Source organism: Somniosus microcephalus, unplaced genomic scaffold (assembly GCF_052327205.1).
Source record: "Somniosus microcephalus isolate GS21.2 unplaced genomic scaffold, FLI_Smic_1.0 unresolved_chr8, whole genome shotgun sequence".
NCBI classification, from domain to species: domain Eukaryota; kingdom Metazoa; phylum Chordata; class Chondrichthyes; order Squaliformes; family Somniosidae; genus Somniosus; species Somniosus microcephalus.
In genome coordinates, this window is record NW_028225186.1 from 31,771,765 (window position 1) to 31,787,112 (window position 15,348).

Genomic DNA, 15,348 nt, shown 5'->3' on the forward strand with positions numbered 1-15,348 from the left:
ACACCTCCACCTCCAAGTTCCCCTCCAAGTCACACACCATTCTGACTTAGAAGTATATTGCCGATCCTTCATCGTCGCTGGGACAAAATCCTGGAACTCCCTCCCTAACAGCACTGTGGGAGCACCTTCACCACATGGACAGCAGCGGTTCAAGAAGGCGGCTCACCACCACCTTCTCAAGGGGCAATTAGGGATGGGCATTTAATGCTGGCCTTGCCAGCGCATCCACAACCAATAAACGAATTTAAAAAATCCTATCAGCATATCCTTCTATTCCTTTCTCCCTTCCTCTTAAATGCATCTAGTAGTATTCACCTCAACTACTGCATTCTCAGCACTCTTTGGTCAAAGAAGTTAATCCTGAATTACCTGCTGGATTTATCGGTGAGTATTTATGACCTGTCTTCTCTCATCTAGTTCCTGACTCACTCACAGTAGGAAGCATTTTCTCAACGTTAATGTGCAGCTGCGATGGCCGAGTGGTAAAGGCGTTGGACTCGAAATCTCAATGAGGTTTCCCCGCGCAGGTTCGAACCCTGCTCGCAGCGACTTTGATGCAAATGTTTTATTTCATCGGCTCCCTGTGGCGATCACTGGCCCCGAAATTGATCAGAATTCCCTCCACTGCACTTTATTACACTGATTAACCCAAAGTTCCAATTGAAACACTAATAATTTATCGGCATCAATTAGATATTGTGGATTTGTTGGGAACTAGTGAGCAATACACACACAAAGCAGCATCAAAAATACTAATTATAAAGAGCCCTGCAGTGTTTGTTATGGAATCACCTTCAGCTACTAAGTGGGAACACGGTTTGGTTTTGTAAAACTGAACACGAATTAAAAAGTGTGTAAAAAGACCGCGGCAGGACTCGAACCTGCAATATCCTGATAACCTCATGAAATTAATACCGAAGTCTAACGCCTTATCCATTAGGCCACGCGACCAGTAGGAGTAATTTGTAGATCAGCGCCATCTGTGGACAGATAGACACAGGGTCAACCTTCCAGTCCCTTGAGCTCTCTGCAGAACTAAGGTTTTGTAGCTTTGCTTCAAAGTATTGCAGCTCCAAACTTTTCAGCAAATAGCAAAATTAAGAAACTACCCACACCATCAAAAAGTAAATGGCCCATATGGGGATCGAACCCAGGACCTTGGCGTTATTAGCTTTACGCTCTAACCTACTGAGCTAACCGACCAGCTTTAACTCCTTTTGATGTTAAATTCAATTTATGTTGATTTTTGGTTTTTGTCAGTTGTCAGTGCTCCGGTTTCCTCCCACAGTCCAAAGATGTGCGGGTTAGGTTGATTGGCTATGATAAATTGACCCTTAGTGTTAGGGGGATTAAATACGTGGGGTTACGGGGATAGGGTGGGATATGTGTTGGTGTAGGGGTTACGGGGATCGGGTGGGATATGTGTCGGTGCAGGCTCGATGGGCCGAAATGGCCTCTATCTGCACTGTGGGGTTTCTGTGATTCTGTGACTTCGAAGGCTGTAAATGAAAAACTCTGATTTCTACAGCGCCTTTCACCTGAGGACGTCTCAAAGCGCTTTACAGGCAATGTAGTTGTAGTCACTGTTGTCATGTAGGAAAAAGAGCAGCAGCCAATCTGTGCACAGCAAGCTCCCACAAAGTGATAATCGAGGATAACCTGTTTTAGTGATGGTGATTTGAGGATAAATATTGGCGACAGGACACCGGGGTAAACCTCACCACCCCCTGCTCTTCTTACAATTGTGCCATGGGATCTGTTATGTCCACCCGAGAGGGCAGAGGGGGCCTCAGTTTTGGAATTGTATTCCACCACAATCTGTAACCTGATGGACCGGTGTATTCCTCAGACTACCATTAGCATCAAGACAGGGGACCAGCCCTGGTTCAATGAGGAGTGTAGAAGAGCATTTCAGGAGCAGCACCAGGCGTACCTAAAATGAGGTGCCAACCTCATGAAGCTACAACTCAGGATTACACACATGCTAAGCTATGGAAACCGCATGTGTAGACAGAGCTAAGCGATCCAACAACCAACGGATCAGATCAAAGCTCTGCAATCCTTCCACATCCAGTCGTGACAATTTTAAGTAAATTTAATTTGTTCCTAGGACTTGGGCATCGCTGGCAAGGCCAGCATTAATTGCACATCCCAAATTGCCCTTGAGAAGGTGGTAGTGAGAAGCCCTCTTGGCCCGCTGCAGTCAATGAGGTGAAGGTACTCCAATAGTACTGTTAGGGAGGGATTTCCAGGATTTTGACCTAGCGACGATGAAGTTATGGTGATACATTTTCACGTCGGGATGGTGTGTAACTTGGAGGGGAACTTGGAGGTGATGTTGGTCCCATGCACCTGATGCCCTTATAAGAACATTAGAACATAAGAAATAGGAGCAGGAGTAGGCCATTCAGCCCCTCGCACCTGCTCCACCATTCAATAATGTCATGGCTGATCTGATCTTGGCCTTAACTCCACTTTTCTGCCTGTTCCCCCTTAACCCTTGACTCTCCGATAGTTCAACAATCTGTCTATCTCAGCCTTGAATATAATCAATGATTCAGGCTCCACAGCTCTCTGGGGTAGATAATTTCAAAGATTCACAAACCTCTGAGAGAAGAAATTCCTCCTCATCTGCGTCTTAAATGAACAAACCCTTATTCTGAAACTATGCCACCTGATTCTAGATTCCCCCATGAGGGAAAACACCCTCTCAGCATTTACCCTGTCAAGACCCCTGGGGATTTGTCCATTCCATTCTATTCCATTCTCCCAGTTTCTCTGTCTCCGTTGCATCTCTTCTGATGATGCCACCTTCCATACCAGTGCTTCTGGTATGTCTTCCATTTTCCTCAACTGAGGATCCCCTTCTACCATGGTCGACATGACACTCGACCATGTCTGTTCCATTTCCCGCACTACTGCTCTCATCCCTTCCGCTCACTCCCAGAAACATGATAGGGTTCCCCCCTTGTCCTCACCTTTCACCCCACCCGCCTCCACATTCAACGGATCATCCTGCGCCATTTCCACCACCTCCAGCATCAAACACATCTTCCCCTCCTCCCTTTCAGCATTTCGAAGGGACCGCTCTCTCCATGGCAGCCTGGTCCACTCCTCTATCACCCCAACACCCCTTCTCCTTCGCCCAGCACCATCCCATGCAAGTGCAGGAGATGCAACACCTGCCCTTTTAACTCCTTCCTTCCCATCGCCCAGGGCACCAAACACTCCTTCCAGGTGAATCAGCGATTACCTGTACTTCTTACAATTTAGTTACTGTATTCGCTGAATCTACATTGTGACACCAAATTCTGATTGGGTGCCCGCTTTGCAGAACAGTTGGCAAGTGTGACCCCGAGCTTCCAGTCACCTGTCACTATAATTATCTGCTCCACTCCCTCTCTGATCTCTCCTTCCTTGGCCTGTTACCCTGTTCCAATGAAGCTCTACGTAAGCTCGAGGAACAGCACCTCATCTTTCTATTAGGCACTTTACAGCCTTCTGGACTTAACATTGAGTTCAACAATTTCAGGCTATAAATTGGCCCCTGTATTTCTTTTATTTTTTTAATTTGTTCCCATGTTTCCTCACATGACATTTGTTAATGTTTCTGCCATAATCATTCACACCTCATATTGAGCCATCTTTTGATCGTTAACTTGTCCTATTACCTCTGCTTTTGCCTTGCACCATCATCCCTTTTGTAAGTCAATCTCTCCTGCCTTCCATTCTATCACAGACATTCCGTTTATTCTTACCTCGCCTCCACCCACCCCTGCTTAAAAATCCCTCTTCCCTAACCTTTTCCAGTTCTGATGAAGGGTTCGACCTGAAAGGTTAACTCTGTTTCTCCCTCACTCGATGCTGCCTGACCTGTTGAGTGTTTCCAGCATTCTCTGTTGTTATTGAAATGAACACAGTGACGGAGTTTCATCACTCATTATGAGGATTTGTTTAGTTTTTCTTTGTGTGGCTGCGTGGCCTAATGGATAAGGCGTCTGACTTCGGTGTAAATTCTAGATGCCATCAGAAGATTGCAGGTTCGAGTCCTGCCGTGGTCGTTTTACACACTTTTTAATTCATGTTCAACTTTAGAAAACCAAACCGCGTTTCCACTCTTTTCCTTCCAAACATTGCAGGGTTCTTTATTAAATGGAATTTTTACGTGCTGTCTTGTGTGTAAATTTCTCACTGATCTTTGCCAACAGTTTCAAACAAATCCACAATTTCTAATTGATGACAAATTAGTGTTTCCAATTGGAACAACAGCTTTGGGTTAATCAGTGTAATAACGTGCAGTGGAGAGAATTCTGATCAGTTTCGGGGCCAGTGATCTCCACAGTGAACCGATGAAATAAAGTAAAGAAATTGTAGTAGAATCGCTGCGAGCAGGGTTCAAACCTGCGCGGGGATTGGGTTTTAAGTCCAACGCCTTAACCACTCGGCCATCGCAGTTGCGCAAATGCAACCTTTCAACAGTGAAATGACCTGTGCAAACTATTAGACAACTGTCCTGCACAATGTAAATGGAAGGAAGTTGTGTGACAGCTGTACAGAGGCCTGGTTAGGCCACTGTGTATAGTTCTGCGCACTGCACCTTAGAAAGGATATATTGACCTGGGAGGGAGTGCGGTGCAGATTCACGAGTGTGTTACCAGGGCTCCAAGGGTTAGGCTATGAGCAGAGATCACATAATCTAGGCTTGTATTCCCTGGAATATTGAAGATTAAGGGCAGAGATCATAGAAATACAGAAATTTACGCCAGAGAAGGAGGCCATTCGGCCCATCGTGTCTTTGCCAGACGAAAAAGAGATATTTTGCCTAATCCCACTTTCCAGCTCTGGGTCTGTAGCCCTGTAGGTTGCAGCACTTCAAGTACATATCCATAGTGCTTTCTATTAATGTGATCGGTAGTGACTTCCAGATTCCCTCCACTCTCTGTGTGAAAATGGTTGTTGTCAACTCCTCTTTCACCATTTTACCAGTTACTTTAAATCTACCCCCCTGATCATTGACATTTCTGCTAAGGGAAATACGTCCTTCCTATCCACTGTATCTTGGCCCCTCAGAATTTTATGCACCTCAATTATGTCTCCCCTCCACCTCCTCTGCTCCAAAGATAACAACCCAACCCTATCCAATCTTTACTTATAGCTAATATTTTCCAGTCCTGTCAACATCCTAGTAAATCTCCTCTGTACCCTCTCTAGTGCAATCACATCTTTCCTGTACTGTGGTGACAAAAACTGTCTTCAGTACTCTAGCTGCGGCCTAACTAGTGATTTATACTGTTCAAGCATAACCTCCCTGTTCTTGAATTCTATGCCTTGGCTAATAGAAACACAGAAACATAGAAGATAGGAGCAGGAGCAGGCTTTCGGCCCCACGAGACTGCTCCTCCATTCAATGCGATCATGGCTGATCATCCAAATTCTGCATCCGGTTCCTGATTTCTCCCCATAACCGTTGATCCCTTTAGCCTTAAGAAATATATCCAACTCCTTCTTGAATATATTTAATGTATTGGCCTCTGCTGCCTTCTGTGGTAGAGAATTCCACAGGTTCACCACTCGCTGGATGAAGAAATTCGTCCTCATCTCTGTCCTAAATGGCTTACCCCTTATCCTTAGTCTGTGACCCCTGGTTCTGGATTCACCGACCATCGGGAACATCGATCCTGCATCTAGTCAGTCCAGTCCTGTCAGAATTTTATACGTTTCAATTAGATCCCCTCTCATTCTTCTAAACTCCAGTGAGTATAAGCCCAATCGACACAATCTCCCCTCATACATCATTCCTGCCATCCCAGCTATCTGCCTGGTGAGTCTTTGCAGAAGTCCTTCCATGGCAAAACATCCTTCCTCAGAAAAGGCGATCAAAACTGCTCATAATACTCAAGATGTGGTCTCACCAAGGCCCTGTACAACTGCAGCAAGACATCCCTGTTCCTGTGCGCAAACCCTCTCGCTATGAAGGCCAAGATACCATTTGCCTTCTTAACCACCTGCCGCCTAATAAAGGAAAATATTCCCAAACACTTTTTAACCAATAAAAAAACAGAAACTGCTGGAAATATTCAGCAGCTCATCTGAAATAAAAACAGAAAATGCTGGAAATATTCAGCAGGCAATCTGAAATAATGACCTGCTGAATATTGCCAGCTCTTTTTGTTTTTATTTCAGATTCCAGCATCCGCAGTCTTTTGCTATTGCCTTCTTAACCACCTTATCTATCTGTTCTGCTACGTTCATGGACCTGTGGACATGCTCTCCAATGTCCCTCTGTTCTTTTACGCTTCTCAATATCCTACCATTTATTGTTTATTCCTTTGTCCTGTTAGGCCTCTCCTAATGCATTACCTCTCACTTCCACGAATTGAATTCCATTTGCCACTTTTCTGCCCACCTGACCAATTCATTGATAACGTCCTGCAGTCTGGAGCTTTCTTCCTCACTAACAACCACATGGACAATGTTTATATAACATCGGCAAACTTCTTAATCCTACATTGAAGTCTAAATCAGTGAGATATAACACAAAAAGCACGGTACCTAGTACTGAGCCCTCCCGAATCCCACTGAACAGCCTTCCAGTCACAAAAACTCCCATCGACCACTACCCTTTGCTTCCAACCTGTCACTTTCCTTGGATCATTTCGGCGTTTACCTGTCTTACCAGTCTGCCATGTGGGCAGATTCTGATTTTTAGGGTATTGAAGATAATTGATAGAGTAGACAGAGGGAAACGTTTTCCGCTGGGGCGAGGAATGGGGGTTGGTGGGGGGAGGTGTCGGGGGCGGGGGGGGAGGTAGAGTCTAGGTCAAGTGGACAAAACCTTAAAACAGGAACCAGGCCGTTCAACAGAGAAATTAGGAAACATTTCTTCATACAAAGAAAGGTCGAACTATGGAACTCCTCCCACAAAAGGCAGTTATTGCGAGATCATTTAATGATTGTATATCTGAGATCGATAGACTTTTGCTAGACCGGGGTATTAGGGGAAAATAATAGACTTGTTTAACAAAAATTGCGATTAATATAAGTATACTTTAAAAATGATGGCGAATGTGCCCCACCTGGTGGGTTAACAGGCACGGTGCATGTAAGCAATTCTGCAGTGTAAGTAAAGGCGAGTGTGCGCCCTGGTGGGTGAATGTGAAAGGTGCATGTTAGAAAGTCTGTTTATTTACAGACAACTGAAGGCTGCCTGTCAATCCCGGATCATTCTGTGTCTGTTTAAAAGGGATGTGCTGTCAGTCCCGGATCATTCTATGTCTGTTTAAAAGTGATGTGCTGTCAATCCCGGATCATTCTGTGTCTGTTTAAAAGGGATGTGCTGTCAGTTCCGGATCATTCTGTGTCTGTTTAAAAGGGATGTGCTGTCAGTCCCGGATCATTCTATGTCTGTTTAAAAGGGATGTGCTGTCAATCCCGGATCATTCTGTGTCTGTTTAAAAGGGATGTGCTGTCCGTTCCGGATCTTTCTGTGTCTGTTTAAAAGGGATGTACTGTCAGCCCCAGATCATTCTGTGCCTGTTTAAACGGGATGTGCTGTTTCTACAGATCATGTCAGTCCCGGTCCATTTCAAAATCATGAGCGGTCTAGTCAGAGCAGACAATGGCTCGAAGGACCAAATGGCCTAGTTCTGCTCCTATTCCTTATGTTCTTATGTCAGAAGGGTCGAGAGCCGGAGGGCACAGATGTAATGTGATTTGCAGAAGAACCAAATGCGACATGTGGAAAAACTTTTTTACGCAGTGAGTGGTTAGTAACTGGGAAGGGTAGCGGAGGCAGATTCAATCATAGCCTTCAAAAGCGACTTGGATAAGTACCTGAATGAGCAGAAATTGCAGAGCTGCGGGGCATGGGCAGGTGTGCGGGTGGGACTAGCTGAAGTGCTCGTGCAGAGAGCCAGCACGGGCTTGATGGACCGAATGGCCCCCTTCTGTGCTGCAACCATTCTATGATTCTATGATCATTCTGTATCTGTGCCTGTTTCAAAGAGATGTATTTTCAGCTGCGATATCTGATTGGTTGCGGCATTGGTCTCAGAGTTCATTGTGAATTAGGCGCATTGGTTTGAACCCTGTTCGAAGCAGATCTGTACATTAATTTGAAATATCAAAACCCTTCATAATTTAAAAGAATTTTAAAGGTCACCTCTCATCCTCCTGTTTCCATAGAAAAGAGCGCCAGCCTGTTCAGACTATCCTGATATTTATACCCTCTCAGTTCTGGCATCATTCTTCTCAATCTTCTTTGCACCTTCGCCAGTTCTCTATATTTTTTTGTAAAATGGAGACCACAACACTGCACAGCATTCTAAGTGCCGTCTAACCATGGTTCTACATAAATTTAACATAACCTCTCTGCTTATGAATGGACAAGTTTACCTGTGCTGTGTGCTGTTTGCTGCCGGACTTTAGGACAGAGAGACAGAGAGAGAGAGAGAGAGAGAGAGTGTGTAAAACAGCAAGAGAGGGAGAGAGCGAGTGAAAGAGCGAGAGAGCGAGAGAGAGAGAGAGAGCGAGAGAGAGAGAGAGAGACAGAGAGCGAGAGAGAGTGACACAGAGAGAGAGAGAGACAGAGGCAGAGAGAGAACGAGAGAGAGAGAGACAGAGACAGAGAGAGGCAGAGAGAGAGTGAGAGAGAGTGAGAGAGAGTGAGAGAGAGAGAGACAGACAGCCAGAGTGAGAGACAGAGAGAGAGACAGAGAGAGAGACAGAGCGAGCAATAGAGTGAAAGAGGGAGAGAGCGAGCGAGAGAGAGAGAGTGAGAGAGAGAGAGCGAGCGAGACAGAGAGTGAAAGAGGGAGAGAGCGAGAGAGAGAGAGACAGACAGAGAGACAGAGAGCGAGAGAGAGCGAGAGAGAGAGAGAGAGCGAGAGAGGGAGAGAGCGAGTGAATGAGGGAGGGAGAGAGAGAGAGAGAGAGAGAGAGAGACAGAGAGAGAGACAGAGAGAGAGATACAGAGAGAGAGACAGAGACAGAGAAAGAACGAGAGAGAGAGAGACAGAGACAGAGAGAGAGTGAGAGAGAGTGAGACAGAGTGAGAGAGAGACAGACAGAGACAGAGAGAGATAGAGAGAGAGAGAGAGACAGAGACAGAGAGAGACAGAGAGAGAGAGAGAGTGAGAGAGAGTGAGAGAGAGACAGAGACAAAAAGAGAGACAGAGAGAGACAGAGAGAGAGACAGAGAGACAGAGAGAGACAGACAGACAGACAGAGAGAGAGGGAGCGAGACAGAGACAGAGACAGAGCGACAGAGAGACAGGGAGAGAGAGACAGAGAGAGAGACAGAGACAGAGAGAGAGAGAGCGAGACAGAGACAGAGAGACAGAGAGAGAGACAGGGAGACAGAGAGACAGAGAGAGAGGTAGACAGAGACAGAGAGAGACAGACAGAGAGAGAGAGACAGAGAGAGAAAGACAGAGAGAGTGAGAGACAGAGAGAGAGAGAGAGAGAGGGTCGTCATTTTGGTCAGGGTTCACTGGAGAAATGGTGCCGCAAACCCATGTGATTTGGGATTGATGGGATTAATTTACATGTCAAGTTCAATCATACTGTCACAGTGTGAGACAGCGCAGAGGGAGGCCATTTGGCCCATTGTGCCTGTGACAGCTCTTTGGTGGAGTTATCCAGTTAGTAATACTCCCCTGCTCTTTCCCCAAAGCCATCTACATTTTCCCGTCAAGTATTTATCAAATCCCTTTTGAAAGTTACTATTGAATCTGCTTCCACCACCCATTCCAGATCATAACAACTCGCTGCTTAAAAATATATTTCCACATGTCGCCTCTGGTTCTTTTGCCAATCACCTTAAATTTGTGAGCTCTGGTTACCAACACTTCTACCACTGCAAACAGTTTCTCCACATTTACTCGATCAAATCCTACATGATTTTGAACAACTCTTGATCTCTCTGCTCCAAGAAGAAGAATCCCGAATAAGGGGGAGAGGGCGGGGGGCTCAGGTAAGGGTAAGGTTATAATCCAAGGAGAAAAGTCAAGGCTGTAGAACAGAATAGCGATTGGGGTAAAATCAAGCAAATTCTGTCAGGAAGGGACCGAGAGTTTAAAGGCTGTAATAGGGCAGTACTGCCAAAAACCACATTCGGGTAAAATAATAAAAAGTTGTAACTGATGTCGCACGAAACAGTCATTCCACAACAGATGAATTAATGGCACAAATGGAAATAATTGGCTTTGATCCAGTAGCCATTACTGAGACGTGGTTTTAGGGTAACCAAGGTTGGGAGCAAAATATTCCAGTGTACTTGACTTTTAGAAACATGAGGCAAAATGGAAAAGGAGGCGGGTAGCCAGATAATAAAGGGTGAGATAAAGGCTGTAGTGAGAAAATCCCAGAAAATCAGAATGTAGAATCAGTATGGGCGGAGCTCAGGAATAACAAATGGTAGAAAGCAGTGGTGGGCGTAGTTTAAAGCCCCCCTAACAGTAATCATGATGTTGGACAGATTTTACATCAGGAAATTAGAGGAGCATGGAACAAGGGTAAGGCAATAATCATAGGAGACATTACTGTTCATGTAAACTGGACAAAGAAAATAGACAGAAGTAGTATAGCGGACGAGTTCATTTCATTCGAGACAGTTTTCTGCAACAATATTTCGCGGAAAGAACTAGGGAACAGGTTAACTTAGATCTTGTATTGTGCAATAAGACAGAGTTATTTAGTAACCTTATCATAAAGGATCCTCTGGAGAAGATTGGTCATAATATGATAGAATTTCATATTACGTTTGTGAATGATGCCGTTAAGTCAGAAACTAGGGGCTTAAATTTAAACAAAGTGAATTACGGAGTTATATAGGGCGAGTTGGCTAAGGTAGATTGTGAAATTAGTTACAATATATAACGGTATATAAGCAATGGCAAACATTTAAAGAAATAATGCAGAATTCTGAACGAATATACATTCCGTTGAGGAATAAAAACGACACTGAAAAAGTGGTACAAGCATGGCTAACTGGAGAAGTTCGTGATAGTTTTAGATAAAAAAAAGAGGTTTACAATGTTACAAAAAATAGTAGTAAGCCTGAGGATTGGGCATGTTTTGAAAATCAACAAAAGATGACCAAGTGATTGATAAAGAGGGAGAAAATAGAATTAGAGTAAATTAGCAAGAAATTTAAAAGCAGATTGTAAGAGCTTTAAGTGTGTAAAAAGGAAGAGATAAGTGAAATTAAAGGTGGGTCCATTAGAGGCAGAGACAGACGAAATTATAATGTGGAATAAGGAAATGGCATGACGTGGATCAAACATGTAAAGTCCGCGCCTCAATAATACACGGACTTCGGGAGAACAGTTTAACAGGTACTTTACTGAACAAGAGGCAGCTTGAAACTGAAACTATGGAAGCCTGCTAGGGCCTTTTATACAGGGGTGGTCACTGCCGGTACTGCAGTCTAAGACCAGTTATTCCCTTAAAGGTACATACACAACAAACCATATTGTATCTGTCATTGCAGTAGACGACACAAAGAACATACCTCAAATTATGTGGAACCAAGTGTCGAATTAGATCGAGGAACTTAAAGTAATTAATATTAGTAAAGTAAAAGTCCTGGAGAAATTAATGGGACAGAAAGCAGACAAAAACCCGGGACTTGATGGCCTACATCCTTTGGTTTTATAACAGGTGGCTGCAGAGAGTGCGTGCATTGGGTTTGATCCTCCTGAATCCACTAGATTCTAGAACGGTCCCCGTGGACTAGAAGGTAGCAAATGTGACCCCGCTGTTCAGGAAAGGAGGGAGAGAGAAAAAAGAGAACACAGAAACATAGAAGCATAGAAGATAGGAGCAGGAGCAGGTCATTCGGCCCCTCGAGCCAGCTCCGCCATTCAATGAGATCAAGGCTGATCATCCAATTTAAGTACCCTGTGCCTGCTTTCTCCCCTTTAGGCCAGTTAGCCTGACATCATTAGTAGGGAAAATGCTGGAATCCATTATTAAGGACGTGGTAGGAGGGCACTTGGAAAATCGGAAATATTAGATGGAGACAACAATGTTTTGTGAAAGAGAAATCATGTTTCACAAAAGGAATCAGAATTTTTTGAGGGTGTAACTATTAGGGTAGACAAGGGGGAACCAGTGGATGTAGTGTATTTGGATTTTCAGAAGGCGTTCAATAAGGTGCCACACTATAGGTTGTTACAGAAGATTAGTGCTCATTGGATTGGGGGGTAATATAGTAGCGTGGATTGAGGATTGGTTAACGGACAGAATGCAGAGAGCAGGAATAAATTGGTGATTTTCGGAATGGCAGGTTGCAACTTGTGGAGTGCTGAAAGATCAGTGCTTGACCCTCAGCCATTTACAATCTATATCAATTAAGTAGATGAGGGGCCGTGTGTAATATATCCAAGTTTGCTGATGGTACAAAGTCAAGTGGGCAAGGATGCTGTGAGGAGAACGCAATAGGCTGCAAAGGAATATAGACTGGTTAAGTGAGTGAGCAAGAAGTTGTCAGATGAAGTATAATGTGGGGAAGTGTGAAATTATCCACTTTGCTAGGAAGAATGGAAAAACAGAAGATTTTATATAATGGTGAGAAAGTAGTGAGTTTTCAGATTCAGAGGTATTTGGATGTCCTTCTGCAAGAATCACAGGATGGTAACATTCAGCTACAGCAAGCAATTAGGAACGTAAAGGGGGTTTTAGCCTTTAGAACAAGGGGTATGCAGTATGAGAGTAAGGATGTAATGCTGCAATTATTTAGGGCTTTGTTGAGAACACATCTGGAGTACTATGTACACTTTTTGTTAACCTTACCGAAGGAAGGATATAGTTGCCTTGGAGGGGGTGGAATGAATGTTCACTAGATTGATTTCTGGGAAGGGAGGACTGCCAAATGAGGATAAATTGAGTAGAATGTGCCTATTTTTACTGGAGTTTAGAAGAATGAGAGATGATCTCATTGAAACGTGTATAATTCTTAAAGGGCTTGACAGCGTTGATGCTGAGCTGCTGTTTTCCCTGATTGGAGAGTCAAGAACTAGGGGGCAGAGTCTCAGGATAAGGGGTCGGCCATTTGGGACTGAGATGGGGAGAAATTTCTTCACCCAGAGGGATTTGAATGGTTAGAATTATCTAACCCAGAAGGCTGAGAATGTTCAGTCAATGAGCATATTCAAGACTGACATCGATAGATTTTAGGGCACTAAGGGAAGCATGGGACAGGGGGTAGGGCGGGAAAGTGGCATTGATGTTTTAGTTCAGCCATGATCTTATTGAATGGCGGTGCAGGCTGCACGGAGCGTATCACCTACTGCTGCTCCTCTTTATTATATGGTTGTGTTCCGTGACTCACAGCACACCAATTTTCAACAGGCACGGGATGATCCGGGACTGAGAGCTAACCCATTGTAAGAAGACAGAGAATGATCGAGAATGACAGTAAACCCATGTCAAGCAGATTCAGAATGTTCCGTGACTGACAGCAAACCGCTTTAAAGCAGACACGGAATGATCAAAGAATGATTCACTTAATGTGACCTGAGACAAATAAGTCGTTTGTAGCTGTCAATCAAAAAACATATGGAAGGAACATTCTACATTTACTGAACCAGAAACAGCCTTCAGCTGTCAATCAACCCTGCGCCGCCCACACCACCAGCAGCATTCAGAGAGACAGAGACTGTCAGAGAACTTCCAGCATTCAGTGCTGACCCTGTTAAACTCACCAGCTCCTCACACAGAACACCGGTATCATAAACACTGAGCATTTATACTGAACCCCTTAAAATACAGTCTATAAATTGAGAAAAGCCTCAAAGTTCATAACAATTCTGCTGAATGGCAGAAAAGTTAATAATGTTTTCTCCATCACTCGGTAACCCACTTAGACATTCATTCCGCCCATAGAATAAATTATCTGCTTTAAGAATTGCTCATTTTTTCCCTCTGAGTTGAATTATTTCAGTGTCAGGAAATTAATATATTCATAAACATTTTATAAAAAAATAAATATCAAACACAAGCACGTTAACGATTGATGGCATCGCACTTTCTGCAATAAACACCCAGAGGGCGCTCTCGCATTCGCACATATACTGCAGACCGGCTAACGTGCACCGTGCATCTTCAACCAGCAGGGGTCACAAACTTGCTATTACTTATACAGCAGACCGGCTAACATGCACCGTGCACCTTATAAATGCAGGCGGCGCACATTCGCCGTTACTTTTACTGTAGACCGGCTAACGTGCACCGCGAGCATTAGATCAGCAGGGGGCGCACACTCACCATTACTTATACGGCAGACCTGTTAACATGCACCTTGTGCATTAGACCGGCAGGAAGCGCACACTATCCATTACCAATACTGCAGACCTGCTAACATGCACCGCGCACCTTAGGCCAGCAGGGGGCGCACTCTTGCCGTTTCTTATACTGCAGACCTGCTAACATGCAGCGTGGTCCTTAGTCCAGCAGAGGGCGCACACTCGCCGTTAATTATACTGCAGAACGGTTTACGTGCACCGTGTTTATTAGACCAGCAGAGGGCGCACACTCACTGTTACTTATAATGCAGTCTTGTTAACATGCACCGTGCTCTCTAGACCAGCAGGAGGCGCACTCTTGCCGTTACTTATACCGCAGAACTGCTAACATGCACCGTGCACGTTCCACCAGCAGGAGGCGCACGCTGCCATTGCATATACTGCAGACCGGCTAACGTGCACCATGCGCATAAGACCAGCAGGGGGTACACTATTGCCATTACTTATAATGCAGTCCTGTGAACATGCACCATGCACCCTAGACCTGCATGTTCGCTCACACTTGCCGTTACTTGTATTGCTGACCTGCAAATTTGCATCATGAGCATGCAACCTCCAGGGGCGCACACCAGCAATTGATGACAATTTGGTCTAATAAGAAAGCTAAATATTGTGGATTCTGGCAATCTGAAATAATAAGCTGAAAATGCTGGAAATACTCAGCAGGTCAGGCAACATCCGTGGCTAATGAAATAAAGTTAACGTTTCTGGTCGATGAACTTTCATCAAAATGGGAAAAAGTTAGAGATGTAACAGGTTATAAGAACATAAGAAATAAGAGCAGGAGAGGATATTGGGCCCTTCACGTGACTCCCTATGATCATGGCTGATCATCGATCTCAATGCCACTTTTCCGCCCGATTTCCATACTCCTAGGTTACTCCAGAGTCCAAAAATCTATCTATCTCAGCCTTGAATATACTCAATGAACCAGCATCCACAGGCCTCTGGTGCAGAGAATTCCGAAGATTCAAAACCCTCAGATTGATGAATATCCTCCTAATCACAGTCTTAGTGGCCTCGTCCTTATCCTGAGACTATG

The 15,348-nt window shown here is 44.5% G+C and overlaps 3 non-coding genes across 3 annotated transcripts; 2 read left to right on the plus strand and 1 right to left on the minus strand.

Moving 5' to 3' along the window:
* The first annotated feature begins 465 nt into the window (after positions 1-465).
* Positions 466-548, plus strand: trnas-cga (transfer RNA serine (anticodon CGA)). The gene has a single exon. It is a non-coding gene; the product is annotated as a tRNA-Ser (tRNA).
* Positions 549-3,971: 3,423 nt separating this feature from the next.
* Positions 3,972-4,061, plus strand: trnar-ucg (transfer RNA arginine (anticodon UCG)). Its single transcript is given in 2 exon segments — positions 3,972-4,008; positions 4,026-4,061. It is a non-coding gene; the product is annotated as a tRNA-Arg (tRNA).
* A 319-nt stretch (positions 4,062-4,380) lies between these two features.
* Positions 4,381-4,455, minus strand: trnal-uaa (transfer RNA leucine (anticodon UAA)). Its single transcript has one exon. It is a non-coding gene; the product is annotated as a tRNA-Leu (tRNA).
* Positions 4,456-15,348: the final 10,893 nt, after the last annotated feature.